Consider the following 14,132-nt stretch of genomic DNA (forward strand, 5'->3'; position numbering starts at 1 on the left):
GCTTAAATAGACCGAGGGCGGGAGCTAGCTGAGTCTGGCCAGGTTACGATAGGCTCTCCCACTCCTAAGCCTGCCAGCCTGAATGGTGGAAGCAGGAGTCAGTCTCAGGGATGTATTCTCAGGTGCTGACTGATTAGTTCTGGGAGTTAACCCCGCAGTGCCTGGCAGATCCTTTACATAAATACAATTTTTGTTTACATTATATTAAAAGCAATATAATAAAAAAAATCATGACACCTTCCCTTTAAGTGAAGGCATGAACCTCTAAATAAAGGCTCCATTCACAGCCATTTTAGATTTCTGTACATCAAACCATTGTATGTGGAATTTCTCCCGATCGGTAATTTTTGTAAATATGAATAAATCCTGGACAAATTCTGTTATGGAGAAAAGGAACTCAAGAGTGATGGAGTTTAATCTCACAATACATCTGGGGTTCTGCAAATGCGACATGGCACCAGAAAACCAATCCAGCAAAATCTGCACTCCAAAGAGCACACAGCGCTCCTTCTCTTCTGAGGCCTCCCATGGGCCCAAACTGCTGCACTCAGGAGAAATTAGTCAACAAAATTGGGTATTTTTTTCCCTGTGAAAATAAGAAATTTTGATGAAAAATGACATTTTATTGGAAACAATTTCATTTTTTTTAAATTTCACAGCCCAAATCAAATACGTGCTGTGTAAAAACTGTGGGGTCAAAATGGTAACAACAACAACAACAACCATAAATTAATTCCTTGAGGGGTGTAGTTTCCAAAATGGGGTCACTTTTAGGGGATTCCTACTGTTTTGGCACCTCAACACCTCTTCGAACCTGGCATGCTGCTTAAAATATATTCTAATAAAAAAAAGAGGCCCCAAAATGCACTAGGTGCTTCTTTGCTTCTGGGGCTTGAGTTTTAGTCCACAAGCGCACTAGAGACACATGTGGGCCATTTCTAAAAAACTGCAGAATCTGGACAATACATATTTAGTAGTGTTTCTCTGGTAAAACCTTCTGTGTTACTGAAAAAAAATGGAAAAAACGGAAATTCAGCAAGAAAAATGTAATTTGCAAATTTCACCTCCACATTGCTTTATTTCCTGTGAAATGCATAAAGGGTTAAAAAAAATCTAAATGCTGTTTTGAATACTTTGAGAGGTCTAGCTTTTAAAATGGGGTGTTTTATGGGGGTTTCTAATACGTAGGCCCCTCATAGCCACTTCAGAACTGAACAGGTACCTTAAAAATAAAATCTTAAAAATATGAGAAATTGATGTTTATGTTCTAAGGCTTGTAACGCCCAAGAAAAATAAAAGAATGTTCAAAAAACGATGCCAATCTAAAGTAGACATATGGGAAATGTGTACTAGTAACTATTTTGGGTGGTATAACCATCTGTTTTACAAGCAGATGCATTTAAATTCTGAAAAATTCTTATTTTTTCTAAATTGTGCAATTTTTCACAAATAAACACTGAATATATCGACCAAATTTTACCACTAACATAAAGCCCAATGTCTCACAAGAAAAAAAAAATCTCAGAATCGCTTGGATGCGTTTAAGCATTCCGAAGTTATTACCACATAAAGGGAAATGTCAGATTTAAAAATGGGCTCTGAGCCTTAAAGAGGCTCTGTCACCAGATTTTGCAACACCTATCTGCTATTGCAGCAGATAGGCGCTGCAATGTAGATTACAGTAACGTTTTTATTTTTAGAAAACGAGCATTTTTGGCCAAGTTATGACCATTTTCGTATTTATGCAAATGAGGCTTGCAAAAGTACAACTGGGCGTGTTGAAAAGTAAAAGTACAACTGGGCGTGTATTATGTTCGTACATCGGGGCGTGTTTACTACTTTTACTAGCTGGGCGTTGTGTATAGAAGTATCATCCACTTCTCTTCACAACGCCCAGCTTCTGGCAGTGCAGACACAGCCGTGTTCTCCAGAGATCACGCTGTGACGTCACTCACAGGTCCTGCATCGTGTCAGACGAGCGAGGACACATCGGCACCAGAGGCTACAGTAGATGATTCTGCAGCAGCATCGGCGTTTGCAGGTAAGTCCATGTAGCTACTTACCTGCAAATGCTGATGCTGCTGCAGAATCAACTGTAGCCTCTGGTGCCGACACGATGCAGGACCTGTGAGTGACGTCACAGATCTGCACTGCCAGAAGCTGGGCGTTCTGAAGAGAAGTGGATGATACTTCTCTTCTCAATGCCCAGCTAGTAAAAGAAGTAAACACGCCCAGTTGTACTTTTACTTTTCAACACGCCCAGTTGTACTTTTGCAAGCCTCATTTGCATAAATACGAAAATGGTCATAACTTGGCCAAAAATGCTCGTTTTTTAAAAATAAAAACGTTACTGTAATCTACATTGCAGCGCCTATCTGCTGCTATAGCAGATAGGGATTGCAAAATCTGGTGACAGAGCCTCTTTAAGGCCCAAACTAGGCTGCGTCCTTAAGGGGTTAAGGTCCAAAATTCTGTGCTGATTAATTTCATAATATAGCTGTATACGGAATTGCCCCTTTTATAACTTGACAAACTTGATAATTCTGGCTTTATGCCTCCCCCACGAGGGATATCAAAGTACATATGGATTAAGGCCACATTTACACCACAACTGTTCTGCCCTTTCTGGGTACATATCAGAAAACTCTTCCAATGTATACACTAATATGCCAATAGACATTACTGGCCAACCATATGCCAAAAAGATGTCCAGTGTCACACACACGGGATTAAAAAGCATAGTTTACTACACTTTCCAAAACAGGAGATCCCCAAAAGACACTGTGTATTTCTTATTTTATTTTGCAGTGTATTCAACTGTATAGACAAAAGAAAGAGGCGATCCAGCGAAAGATAGTAAATGTGGGAAAACACGGTTTCCACTTTATTGGAATATAAGCAAGAAAGTATAATGAACACCAGGAGAGTGACAAGGTGGTTTAAGATGGCAAATGGATATAAGCCTACGCGTTTCGAGCACTGGCTATGCTCTTATTCATGGCTAGTTCAAGACTGTATAGCCTTATAGTTGATTGCAGCTAGCATATACACTGAGGCCTTGATTCCAAAGGGGATGCAAAACCCGCAAAAATAGCCAAGCGTATACTTACCCAGAACTCCCTGCTTCTTTATTCAGCCCGGCCTCTTGGGATGACATTTCATCCCATGTGACCGCTGCTGCCAATCACAGGCTGCAGCGGTCACATGGGCGGCAGCATCATCCAAGAAGGCCTGACGACAAAGGTAAGTATGAACTTTTTTTCTACAGCCACTTTCCGCAGGGGAAATTCCACCCAAAGAACCGCACCACAATGTAGTGCATTTCTTTGGACGGCATGTGCTGCAGGCAGGGGCATCGTTAGCATCAGGCACTTGGGACTCATGCCCCGAATTTTTTGTCTACTGCCCCAGATCTCCAGCAAGGGCTACTTTAAACTAATATTTAAAACTCTGGCTCCATGCCCCATATTCCACTTGCTACACGATTGCTGGGGAAGTTCAATCTGTCGGTCGTGCACCAGGTATATCTAGCAGTGTATTTGTCCAGACAGAAATCGGAACAAAAGTTAGTGACATTAGCACAGGCTCTGGGTGAGCAGAGCTGTAAATACTCTTATTGGGCGCTAAACTGCCGAGAAGCATTAACCCTTCAGGGTTAATCCTGTGTACACTTCAGCTCTCAGCCATCAATCTTTGGGAGTTTACTAGAGCTTGGTTACATCTTCTTAGGCTTCGTTCACATCTGCGTCGGGGTTCCGTTCAGGAGTTCCATCATACCTTTCCGTCAGGGGAATCCATGAACGTAAACCATAGATTTCCGTATACATTACCATTGATTTCAACGGTAATGCTTCAGTTGCAAATGGTTTTGGTTTGTCTCCGTTCCGTAAGTTCTGGGTTTTTTTTTATGCAAACAATAGTTTAGTCGACTACGCTATTGACTCCACCGAAGGGAAAAACGGAAACCTTACAGAATGGAGACAAACGGAAACCATTAACAGCGGAAGCGTTACCATTGAGATCAATGGCAATGCAAACGGAAAGCTATGGTTTCCGTCCATGTGTTCCCCTGACGGAAACCTGACGCAGATGTGAACGAAGCCTTACCGGAGTCTCTGTCCGTCAGCTCTGTTTGCGATCACATATCAGTCTGAGGTAAAAACTTTACACTGCACCATTATTTTTTCCTTTTCCTTTGCTTTTTCTTTTACCCTCTGCCCACTGAGGTCCCCCCCATAAGCAAGTGACCTTAGACACTGCACGCATAAATAATGTAATAATTTACAGTTGCAAAGTACCTAGTGTGATAAGATCCTGGTCGATGTGCAGCATAAATTCTTTGAATCGACCTTTGCTGCTTTAGGAAAAGCACTCTACGCCAACCATTGCTCACTCACAAGCACATCAGCGTTTTGTCATTTAATAGTGCAAAAAAAATGTACAATTACCTAAATGCTGTTTACACTAAAACCTAAGATTGTACACAGCATCCTGCACTTGTTAAGGCCTTATTCACACAGTGCTGTTTTGGTGCAGTTTTTTTTTTATGCCGTTTTGAAACCACTTCATTATAAAGAACGGGGAATGGGGTGGGGGAGTGGGGGGAGAACATATGAAAGATATTTGTTTTTTTAATCCACTTCTGGTTGTGGCTTCAAAAAAATGCACCAAAAAACCAATGAAAACAGCAGTGTGTGACTATACCAAAGAGAATGTGTTTTGTAACAGCTAAATAAAACTATGTGCAGTCTAACCTCCACTTCTCAGATCCAGGGAATAGGTACTGTACATTTACATAACCCCTTCAGGACTGAGCCTGTTTTGGCCTTGTCGATGCAGCCAATTTTTTCAAATCTGACATGTGTCACGTTATGTGGTGATAAATTCGGAATGCTTTTACCTATCCAAGTGATTCTAAGATTGTTTTCTCGTGACATAATGTACTGTATGTTAGTGGAAAAATGTGATCAATAAATCCAGTATTTGTTTGTGAAAATCACCAAACTTCAGAGAAAATTTGCAAAAATGTGCATTTTTCTAAATTTAAATGTATCTGCTTGTAAGGAAGACAGTAATACCACACACAATAGTTACTAGTTTACATTTCCCATATGTCTACTTTATGTTTGCATCGTTTTTTGAACATCCTTTTATTTTTCTAGGACGTTACAAGGCTTAGAACTTTAGCAGCAATTTCTTACATTTTCAAGAAAATTTCCAAAACCTATTTTTATAGGTACCAGTTCAGTTCTGAAGTGGATTTGAGGGCCTTATATATTAGAAACTCCTGCAATCACCCCATTTTAAAAACTGCACCCCATTTTTTTTTCTGTAACTCAAAAGGTTTTACCAGAGAAACGCAGCTCAATATTTATTACCCAGATACTGCAGTTTTTTTAAATTTCCCACATGTGGCCCTAGCTTGCTAATGGACTGACGCACCGGCCTCCGAAGCAAAGGCAGACAGAGATGGTGTATATAGTGTAATGTAGTGAGTATATCAGTCAGTATAGTAATGAGATGGTGTATATAGTGTATTGTAGTAGGTATATAAGTCAGTATAGTAGTGAGATGGTGTATATAGTGTGATGTAGTGAGTATATCAGTCAGTATAGCAGTGAGATGGTGTATACAGTGTAATGTAGTGAGTATATCAGTCAGTATAGAAGTGAGATGGTGTATACAGTGTAATGTAGTGAGTATATCAGTCAGTATAGCAGTGAGATGGTGTATATAGTGTGATGTAGTGAGTATATCAGTCAGTATAGCAGTGAGATGGTGTATACAGTGTAATGTAGTGAGTACATCAGTCAGTATAGTAGTGAGATGGAGTTTATAGTGTAATGTAGTGAGTATATCAGTCAGTATAGTAACGAGATGGTGTATATAGTTTAATGTAGTGAGTATATCAGTCAGTATAGTAATGAGATGGTGTATATAGAGTAATGTAGTAGGTATATCAGTCAGTATAGTAGTGAGATGGTGTATATAGTGTGATGTAATGAGTATATCAGTCAGTATAGTAGTGAGATGGTGTATATAGTGTAATGTAGTGAGTACATCAGTCAGTATAGTAGGGATTATATCAGTCAGTATAGTAGTGAGATGGTGTATATAGTGTGATGTAGTGAGTACATCAGTCAGTATAGTAGGGATTATATCAGTCAGTATAGTCAGTGGTGTGATCCAAATTTTTAACAACAGGTTCTCTGTTTTGCCGACAAATACATATTCGCGGGGGGAGGGGCATTCGGTGTACCGCACCATGGAAAGTTATTCAAATAATCAAATTAAACGATTGCAATATTCCATACACCCCAAATATTAAAGTGGATTCTAAATAAAGAAATTCCCTGTCCAGAATGTTTAACTGGATTTCCACAGTATGTATATACCTACCTACCCGCACTCTTTATATTAAACTCAGCCAATACGTATAGACCTATATGCACACGTTCAATATCCTACGTGTGTTCCTTTAGTTACACTGTGCACTGTGAGAAGGGTGGAGGACAGTGCGGTGTGAGCCGTAAGCAGTGACAAATCTCCCACCTAATGCACAGATTCGGTGCCAGAACCAAGCTCACCACCTATATACAGCACCAGAACCAAGCTCATATATATACAGCGCCGGAACCAAGCTCATAACCTATATTCAGCACCAGAACAAAGCTCATAACCTATATACAGCGCCAGAACAAAGCTCACAACCTATATACAGCACCAGAACAAAGCTCATAACCTATATACAGCACCAGAATCAAGCTCATAACCTATATACAGCGGTAGAACCAAGCTAACAATCTATATATAGCACCAGAACAAAGCTCATAACCTATATACAGCACCAAAATCAAGATGAGTACATATATAAAGTGCCAGTACCAAGCTCATAACCTATATACAGCACCAGAACAAAGCTCACAACCTATATACAGCACGAGAACCAAGCTCATACATATATATACAGCGCCAGTACAAAGCTCATAACCCATACACAGCACCAGAACCAAGCTCATACATATATACAGCACCAGAACAAAGCTCACAACCTATATACAGCACCAGAACTAAACTCATACATATATACAGCACCATAACAAAGCTTATACATATATACAGCACCAGTACCAAGCTCGTAATCTATATTCAGCACCAGAACAAAGCTCTTAACCTTTATACAGAGCCAGAACAAAGCTCCCAACTTATATACAGCACCAGAACAAAGCTGATAACCTATATACAGCACCAGAATTAAGCTGAGTACATATATAAAGTGGCAGTACCAAGCTCATAACCTATATACAGCACCAGAACAAAGCTCAACCTATATACAGCACCATAACAAAGCTCACAACCTATATACAGCACCAGAACAGCGCTCACAATCTATATACAGCACCAGAACAAGCTCATAACCTATATACAGCGCCAGTACCAAGCTCATAACCTATATACAGAACCAGAACAAAGCCTATAACCTATATACAGCACCAGAACCAAGCTCACAACCTATATACAGCACCAGAACAAAGCTCACAACTTATATACAGCACCAGAACAAGCTCATAACCTATATACAGCGCCAGTACCATGCTCACAACCTATATAAAGCACCAGAACAAAGCCCATAACCTATATAAAGCACCAGAACCAAGCTCACAACCTATATACAGCACCAGAACAAAGTTAACAACCTATATACAGCACCAGATACAAGCTCATAACCTATAAACAGCGCAAGTACCAAGCTCATAACCTATATACAGCACCAGATCCAGGCTCAGTACATTAATACAGCGCCAGAACCAAGCTAATAATCTATATACAGCAATAGAACCAAGCTTAGTACATATATACAGCACTAGTACCACGCTCATAACCTATATACAGCACCAGAACAAAGCTCAGTACATATATACAGCACCAGAACAAAGCTCAGTACATACAGTGAAGGAAATAAGTATTTGATCCCTTGCTGATTTTGTAAGTTTGCCCACTGTCAAAGACATGAACAGTCTAGAATTTTTAGGCTAGGTTAATTTTATCAGTGAGAGATAGGTTATATAAAAATTTAAAAAAAAAACAGAAAATCACATTGTCAAAATTATATATATTTATTTGCATTGTGCACAGAGAAATAAGTATTTGATCCCCTAGCAACCATTAAGAGTTCAGCCTCCTCCAGACCAGTTACATGCTCCAAATCAACTTGGTGCCTGCATTAAAGACAGCTGTCTTAAATGGTTACCTGTATAAAAGACTCCTGTCCACAGACTCAATTAATCAGTCTGGCTCTAACCTCTACAACATGGGCAAGACCAAAGAGCTTTCTAAGGATGTCAGGGACAAGATCGTAGACCTGCGCAAGGCTGGAATGGGCTACAAAACCATAAGTGAGACGCTGGGTGAGAAGGAGACAACTGTTGGTGCAATAGTAAGAAAATGGAAGACATACAAAATGACTGTCAATCAACATCGATCTGGGGCTCCATGCAAAATCTCACCTCGTGGGGTATCATTGATCCTGAGGAAGGTGAGAGCTCAGCCGAAAACTACACGGGGGGAACTGGTTAATGATCTCAAGGCAGCTGGGACCACAGTCACAAAGAAAACCATTGGTAACACATTACGCCGTAATGGATTAAAATGTTGAAAAAATGGATTTTGGCACTTTAAGGCCGGGCGCGAGCACGCATGCGCATGCCAGAAGCCGCTGCAGAGCAGAGTGGCCATGAGTACTGGCATCTCCTAGGAAAGAGATGTTGCTCAGAACTAGGTAGTCTGCAGTCTTTGATAAAATCCGCAGTTTTTCTAGTATCTCTCTACTTTTGAACATTAGACGGGGTTAATTGTAAAGGGCTGGGGCCGCCATAGGTCTGACAGATTTAGTAATTCGTACCCCAGAAAATGCTGCAGATTGTAGAGTAAATCTTCGCTTTCTTTCCTGACACTAAGACAGACCAAAATGTGCCAAATTTATTCAGAGACCTGGACCTTCTAGAAATGTGGCCGCCCTTTATTCCAAGACACTTTGGTTTCAGACTGGTCTATGGAACGCTGGTCTACATAAATCTGCCCCCTCTTCTCTATTATATTACACCCGTGTTATGGAAGAATTCCGCAGAATAACGACACGAGAGACGATGGTTTTTAGCAATAAGCAGAAGTGTCAAAAAAAGAATGACTTTCTCTATTTTATTAAATGATGAGAGTTGTGGTTCTTAATTCAGGACCTGGGGAGTGTAAACTCCTGGTGACAGTCTATCTGACCGTCCAGCAAATGTCACAAAGGACAATTGTCATTGTAAGGTCCTGAGGTAAGAGCCACAACCCAGTGATCCAGAGGAAGGCGAAGAAAACCCCCGGAGATCTGTCTCTAAGGGGAAAAATAATTCCTTCCTGACCCCATATGTGGCGATCGGAGATCACCCTGGATCAGATCGATCATCTGCCTACTGCATCTGGACATAAAGCAGAGTCTGGTTATAACATACAATACAATGTGACACGTCTACATTACAATGTAACGAAAGGAAACCTCTCTGACAGTTCACAATCAATTATTACCAGGACGCCTAACGCTAAGGAGAGGATCCCACCATTTCCTAAGGGTTCCACCAAATCTTAAGCCCTGCCCCTAGGAGCTTACAATCTAAAAGAATGAACCCTCCAAATCAAATAGGTGTTTTCCCACAAACAAAATGGTTTGATGTCTGATGGCTGGAGGTCCGACCGCTAGGACCCCAGCGTTTACAGGAACGCAGGTCCCCGAGTCCCCTGTGTGAATAGAGCGATAGTTCACAGGAGTGGTGTGAATAGAGCGATAGTTCACAGGAGTGACCACTGCTCCATTCACTGCCAAGAAAATGGACGAAGCTAAAACTGTCTCCCAAGTCGAACATTCCAAATGGAGACATAGCCCTACGCCCTGTCCTCTCACTGCAGAGTACGCCTTCCTGGCTATACTAAGGTTAGGACAGACAATGGAGCAACTCGGAGGTCTCCGTCCGGTAGACAGTGAGTGGGGCGGTGGTCACGCATGTGCACTGACACTCCATGTACACAGGGGAAACATAGACCTACATTCTAGTGATCACTGGGGTCCCAGCGCTCGCACTTCCAGCCATCAGATATCTATCACCCGTCCTGTAGGATAAGTGATGAATGTTGATTATGTGAAAACGCCTTTATTCTAACCTGATCTCTGTCTAGTGATGACGTCTTAATCTTCCCATGATTTCTTGATTGTGTTTTATTCTTGAGATTGTGTTTTATTCTTGAGATTGTGTCTTAGTCTTGAGATGATGTCTTATTCTTGAGATTGTCTTAGTCTTGAGATTGTGTCTTAGTCTTGAGATTGTGTCTTAATCTTGAGATTGAGTCTTATTCTTGAGATTGTGTCTTAATTTTAGGATTGTGTCTTAGTCTTGAGATTGTGTCTTAATCTTGAGATTGAGTCTTATTCTTGAGATTGTGTCTTAATCTTAGGATTGTGTCTTATTCTTGAGTTGATGTCTTTGTGTCTTTTATCTTTTGATTTGATGAGACTTTCTGTTCTAGAAGAAAAAAAAATGCAATTCAGTTTTATGTTCACTACAATCCCCTAGTGTACATATCCCCCAGTATACATATAACCCAGTATACATATCACCCAGTATACATATCATCCAGTAACATATCATCCAGTATACATATCACCCAGTATACATATAATCCAGTATACATATTACCCAGTATATATATCATCCAGTATACATATCATCCAATATACATATCATCCAGTATACATATCACCCAGTATACATATCACCCAGTGTACATATCACCCAGTATACATATCCCCCAGTATACATATCACCCAGTATACATATCACCCAGTATACATATCACCCAGTATACATATCATCCAGTATACATATCACCCAGTATACATATCACCCAGTATACATATCACCCAGTATATATATTATCCAGTATACATATCATCCAGTATACATATCAGCCAGTGTACATATCACCCAGTATACATATCACCCAGTATACATATCACCCAGTATACATATCATCCAGTATACATATCAACCAGTGTACACATCACCCAGTATACATATCCCCCAGTATACATATCACCCAGTATACATATCACCCAGTATACATATCACCCAGTATACATATCACCCAGTATACATATCACCCAGTATACATATCACCCAGTGTACATATCACCCAGTATACACATAATCCAGTATATATATCACCCAGTATACATATCATCCAGTATACAAATCATCCAGGGTACATATCACCCAGTATACATATCATCCAGTATACATATCACCCAGAATACATATCACCCAGAATAAATATGTAATTACAAATATACACGATAATAGAAATGAATAATCCAATGAGGGAAACGTATCAAATTCTCGACGCCACTTTTATTCCGTATAAAATGTCACATTATGGTGCACGCCATATTTGCGCCATAGTTGCAGCTTTTCACACATTTCATCACTTTTATAAGTGATAATAATAGTTAGCGGGGTTTCACAGCGGGAGCGGGGCCCCTCATGGACCAAAATATTTAGCATGACTTATGGCAGAAATTGGCACAAAATATGGAGCAAATCTACTCCTGCTCATAGCAGACGTAGATATCAATCAATACTCCGGGACTGGAAGATGAAACGCCGGTCATATGGTCATAGAGAAAGTTCAGATACTGGAATCTCCTCAGCACGGACATATGTCAGCTCATAAATGTTGGGTGTATAACTTCCCTACATACCTGGAGGACTTCTCTTCCTTTCTTGGTCCTGGTCACGTGGAGAGCTCTCCTGAGGTCTTGAATCTCTTCATGTAAAAATGAGCCAACCAATAGTCTATGGTTTTCATACACCAAGTACATCATTGTGATGTCATGGAATGTATAGGGGTCATGTGAACTCCTGATGTCATGGAATGTTCAGGTGTCATGTGATCTGGTGATGTCATGGAATGTTCAGGTGTCATGTGACCTGGTGATGGCATGGAATGTTCAGGTGTCATGTGGTCTTGTAATGTCTTTTGGTGTCAAGGATGCCATTGTTAAATATTAATAAAGTTTCCAATATTTAAACAAATGTCATCCATTTTGTTGGTGGGATTGTCATTCTGTCTTATGTTATGTAAATTCTTAAAGGGTAACTAAACTTCCGACAAGCTTCTGACATGTCATAGTGACATTTCAGAAGTTTTGATTGGAGGGGGTCCGAGCACTGAGACCGCCACCAATCGCTAAAACTAAGCGGCAGAAGTGCTCGGCATTTTCCGGAAATCAGTGTATCTGAGTGCGGACTCAATAGAAAGTCTATGAACCCGGACTCCGATACATCGGCTTTCCGGAAAAGGATGAACAAAAACGAAGCTGCTCAGCGCTCACAGGAGCTCTTCTGCCACTTTGTTTTAGGATTGGTGGGGGTCTCAGTGCTTGGACCCCCTACAATTAAATCTTCTGACATGTCACTATGACGTGTCAGAAGTTTGTGGAACGTTTAGTTACCCTTTACTGATTTGTATGGGTGCTCGCCCTAATGAGAAACTGTCATGTTTTGTCATTTTTAAACCACGTTCCTCCCCTTGTTCCTGGCGTCCTCTTGATTCCAGCGCTGTAATTTTTAATTTTCTGGCCCTCCCGTTGCCCCGCTACATCCCCCGCTCCGTGCCTACTATTCTCATTTTGAGTAAAGGTACAGAGAGCAGGAGACATTATCTGGCTGGTTCTGGCTTCTGCTGTGCCTGATGTCCACTCACTCTATTTTTGTCTTTCTGCTACCCTTGGGCTGTCTGGTTACCTGTTCAGGTATTGCCAGCACTGCCCCCCTTATCCAACACTGAACTCTGTTAGAACAACTTGGGTTCTCTGCAGCATAAACCATCCCGCCTAGTGGTGGGCTCTGGCGAACAACTCAGAGTAGCCTTAGACTCTGTCTATTAGAGTTGTGACGGATTTGGGGTTGCGGTCTTATTCGCACGCTTACTCCCGACAGTCTCCAGCAGCCTTTTGGCAAATACGCAAACAGGGATTCCATAACAGATAATGCCACAGTGTCCGCTGTAGATAATGCCACACACCCACCCATAGATAATGCCACAGTGCCCTCTGTAGTTACTGACTATAACGGTTCACACCGGTTTGTTCGTGGATCCTCGGTGTCGTCTGGGAGATGGTGCTTGGAACCCAGGCAACGCTTGGCACAGCGGGTAGAGGCGGTCGGATGGATAGGCAGCAGTCAGGACAGGCAGCAGACGTCGTAACGGGTATGGCAGAAATAGGTCAAGGCAGGCGTCGTAACGGGTATTGCAGCAATAGGTCAAGGCAGGCACCAGACAAAGGTAGTCAAGTTCAAGCAGAGGTCAGTAATGGGAAATCCAGACAAAAGGCAGAAGGGACATTAACAGGGAACCAGGGCACAGGGAACTCACGGGGAACTTGGTTGAACCAGCAGGGATGCAAAGGAGGACCAACCTTAAATAGGAAGTCTTAGGAATTAAGGCGCGCACTGGCCCTTTAAGAAAGTCAGAGCGTGCGCCCTCTATTGACTGCAGCCGCACATCGAGGATGACGGCCGTGGAGGGAGGTGAAGGATGCACTCACCTGACGCCGTCCAGGGCCAGCAGAGCGTCCGGAGCGGGTAAGTGGACCATAATCTTTCCAGTTCACTAGGTACCGCAATCTCACCCGCGATCGTTTGACATCCAGGATCTCAGCCGCTGGCGCAAGATGGACAGGAATTTTCTTAGAAAAACAGTTGAGTATAGTGAGTTTCAGCAGAGAAATATGGAAGGAGTTAGAGATTTTCAGAGATTTTCAGAGACTGAGGAAGGCGAAGTCTGAAAGTTACTGGATTAATTTGTTTAGTTATTTCATAGGGACCCAGAAACAGAGGAGCTAGCTTGTAACAAGGGGTTTTCAGACGTATGTACCGTGTGGACAGCCAGACTTTATCCCCAGAAGGGAGCTACGGCGGTATCCTGCGTCTTTTATCCGGGTCTTTTAAAACCTGGCTACGGCTTTGTGGATGGAGTCCTTGGCCGTCTGCCAAATCCGTACGAACCTCAGAAGGCACAGAGACTGGTAGGGGAAT

The 14,132-nt window shown here is 41.7% G+C and overlaps 1 long non-coding RNA gene across 1 annotated transcript; it reads right to left on the reverse strand.

Moving 5' to 3' along the window:
• Window positions 1-503: 503 nt before the first annotated feature.
• On the reverse strand, window positions 504-11,874 carry LOC142740703 (uncharacterized). The gene is made up of 3 exons (XR_012880856.1): window positions 11,795-11,874; window positions 10,201-10,559; window positions 504-586 (listed from the first exon to the last, which is right to left on the reverse strand). It is a non-coding gene; the product is annotated as an uncharacterized LOC142740703 (long non-coding RNA).
• Between the last annotated feature and the right edge of the window lie 2,258 nt (window positions 11,875-14,132).

The sequence above is a fragment of the Rhinoderma darwinii genome, chromosome 2 (genome assembly GCF_050947455.1).
Source record: "Rhinoderma darwinii isolate aRhiDar2 chromosome 2, aRhiDar2.hap1, whole genome shotgun sequence".
In the NCBI taxonomy this organism is placed as follows: domain Eukaryota; kingdom Metazoa; phylum Chordata; class Amphibia; order Anura; family Rhinodermatidae; genus Rhinoderma; species Rhinoderma darwinii.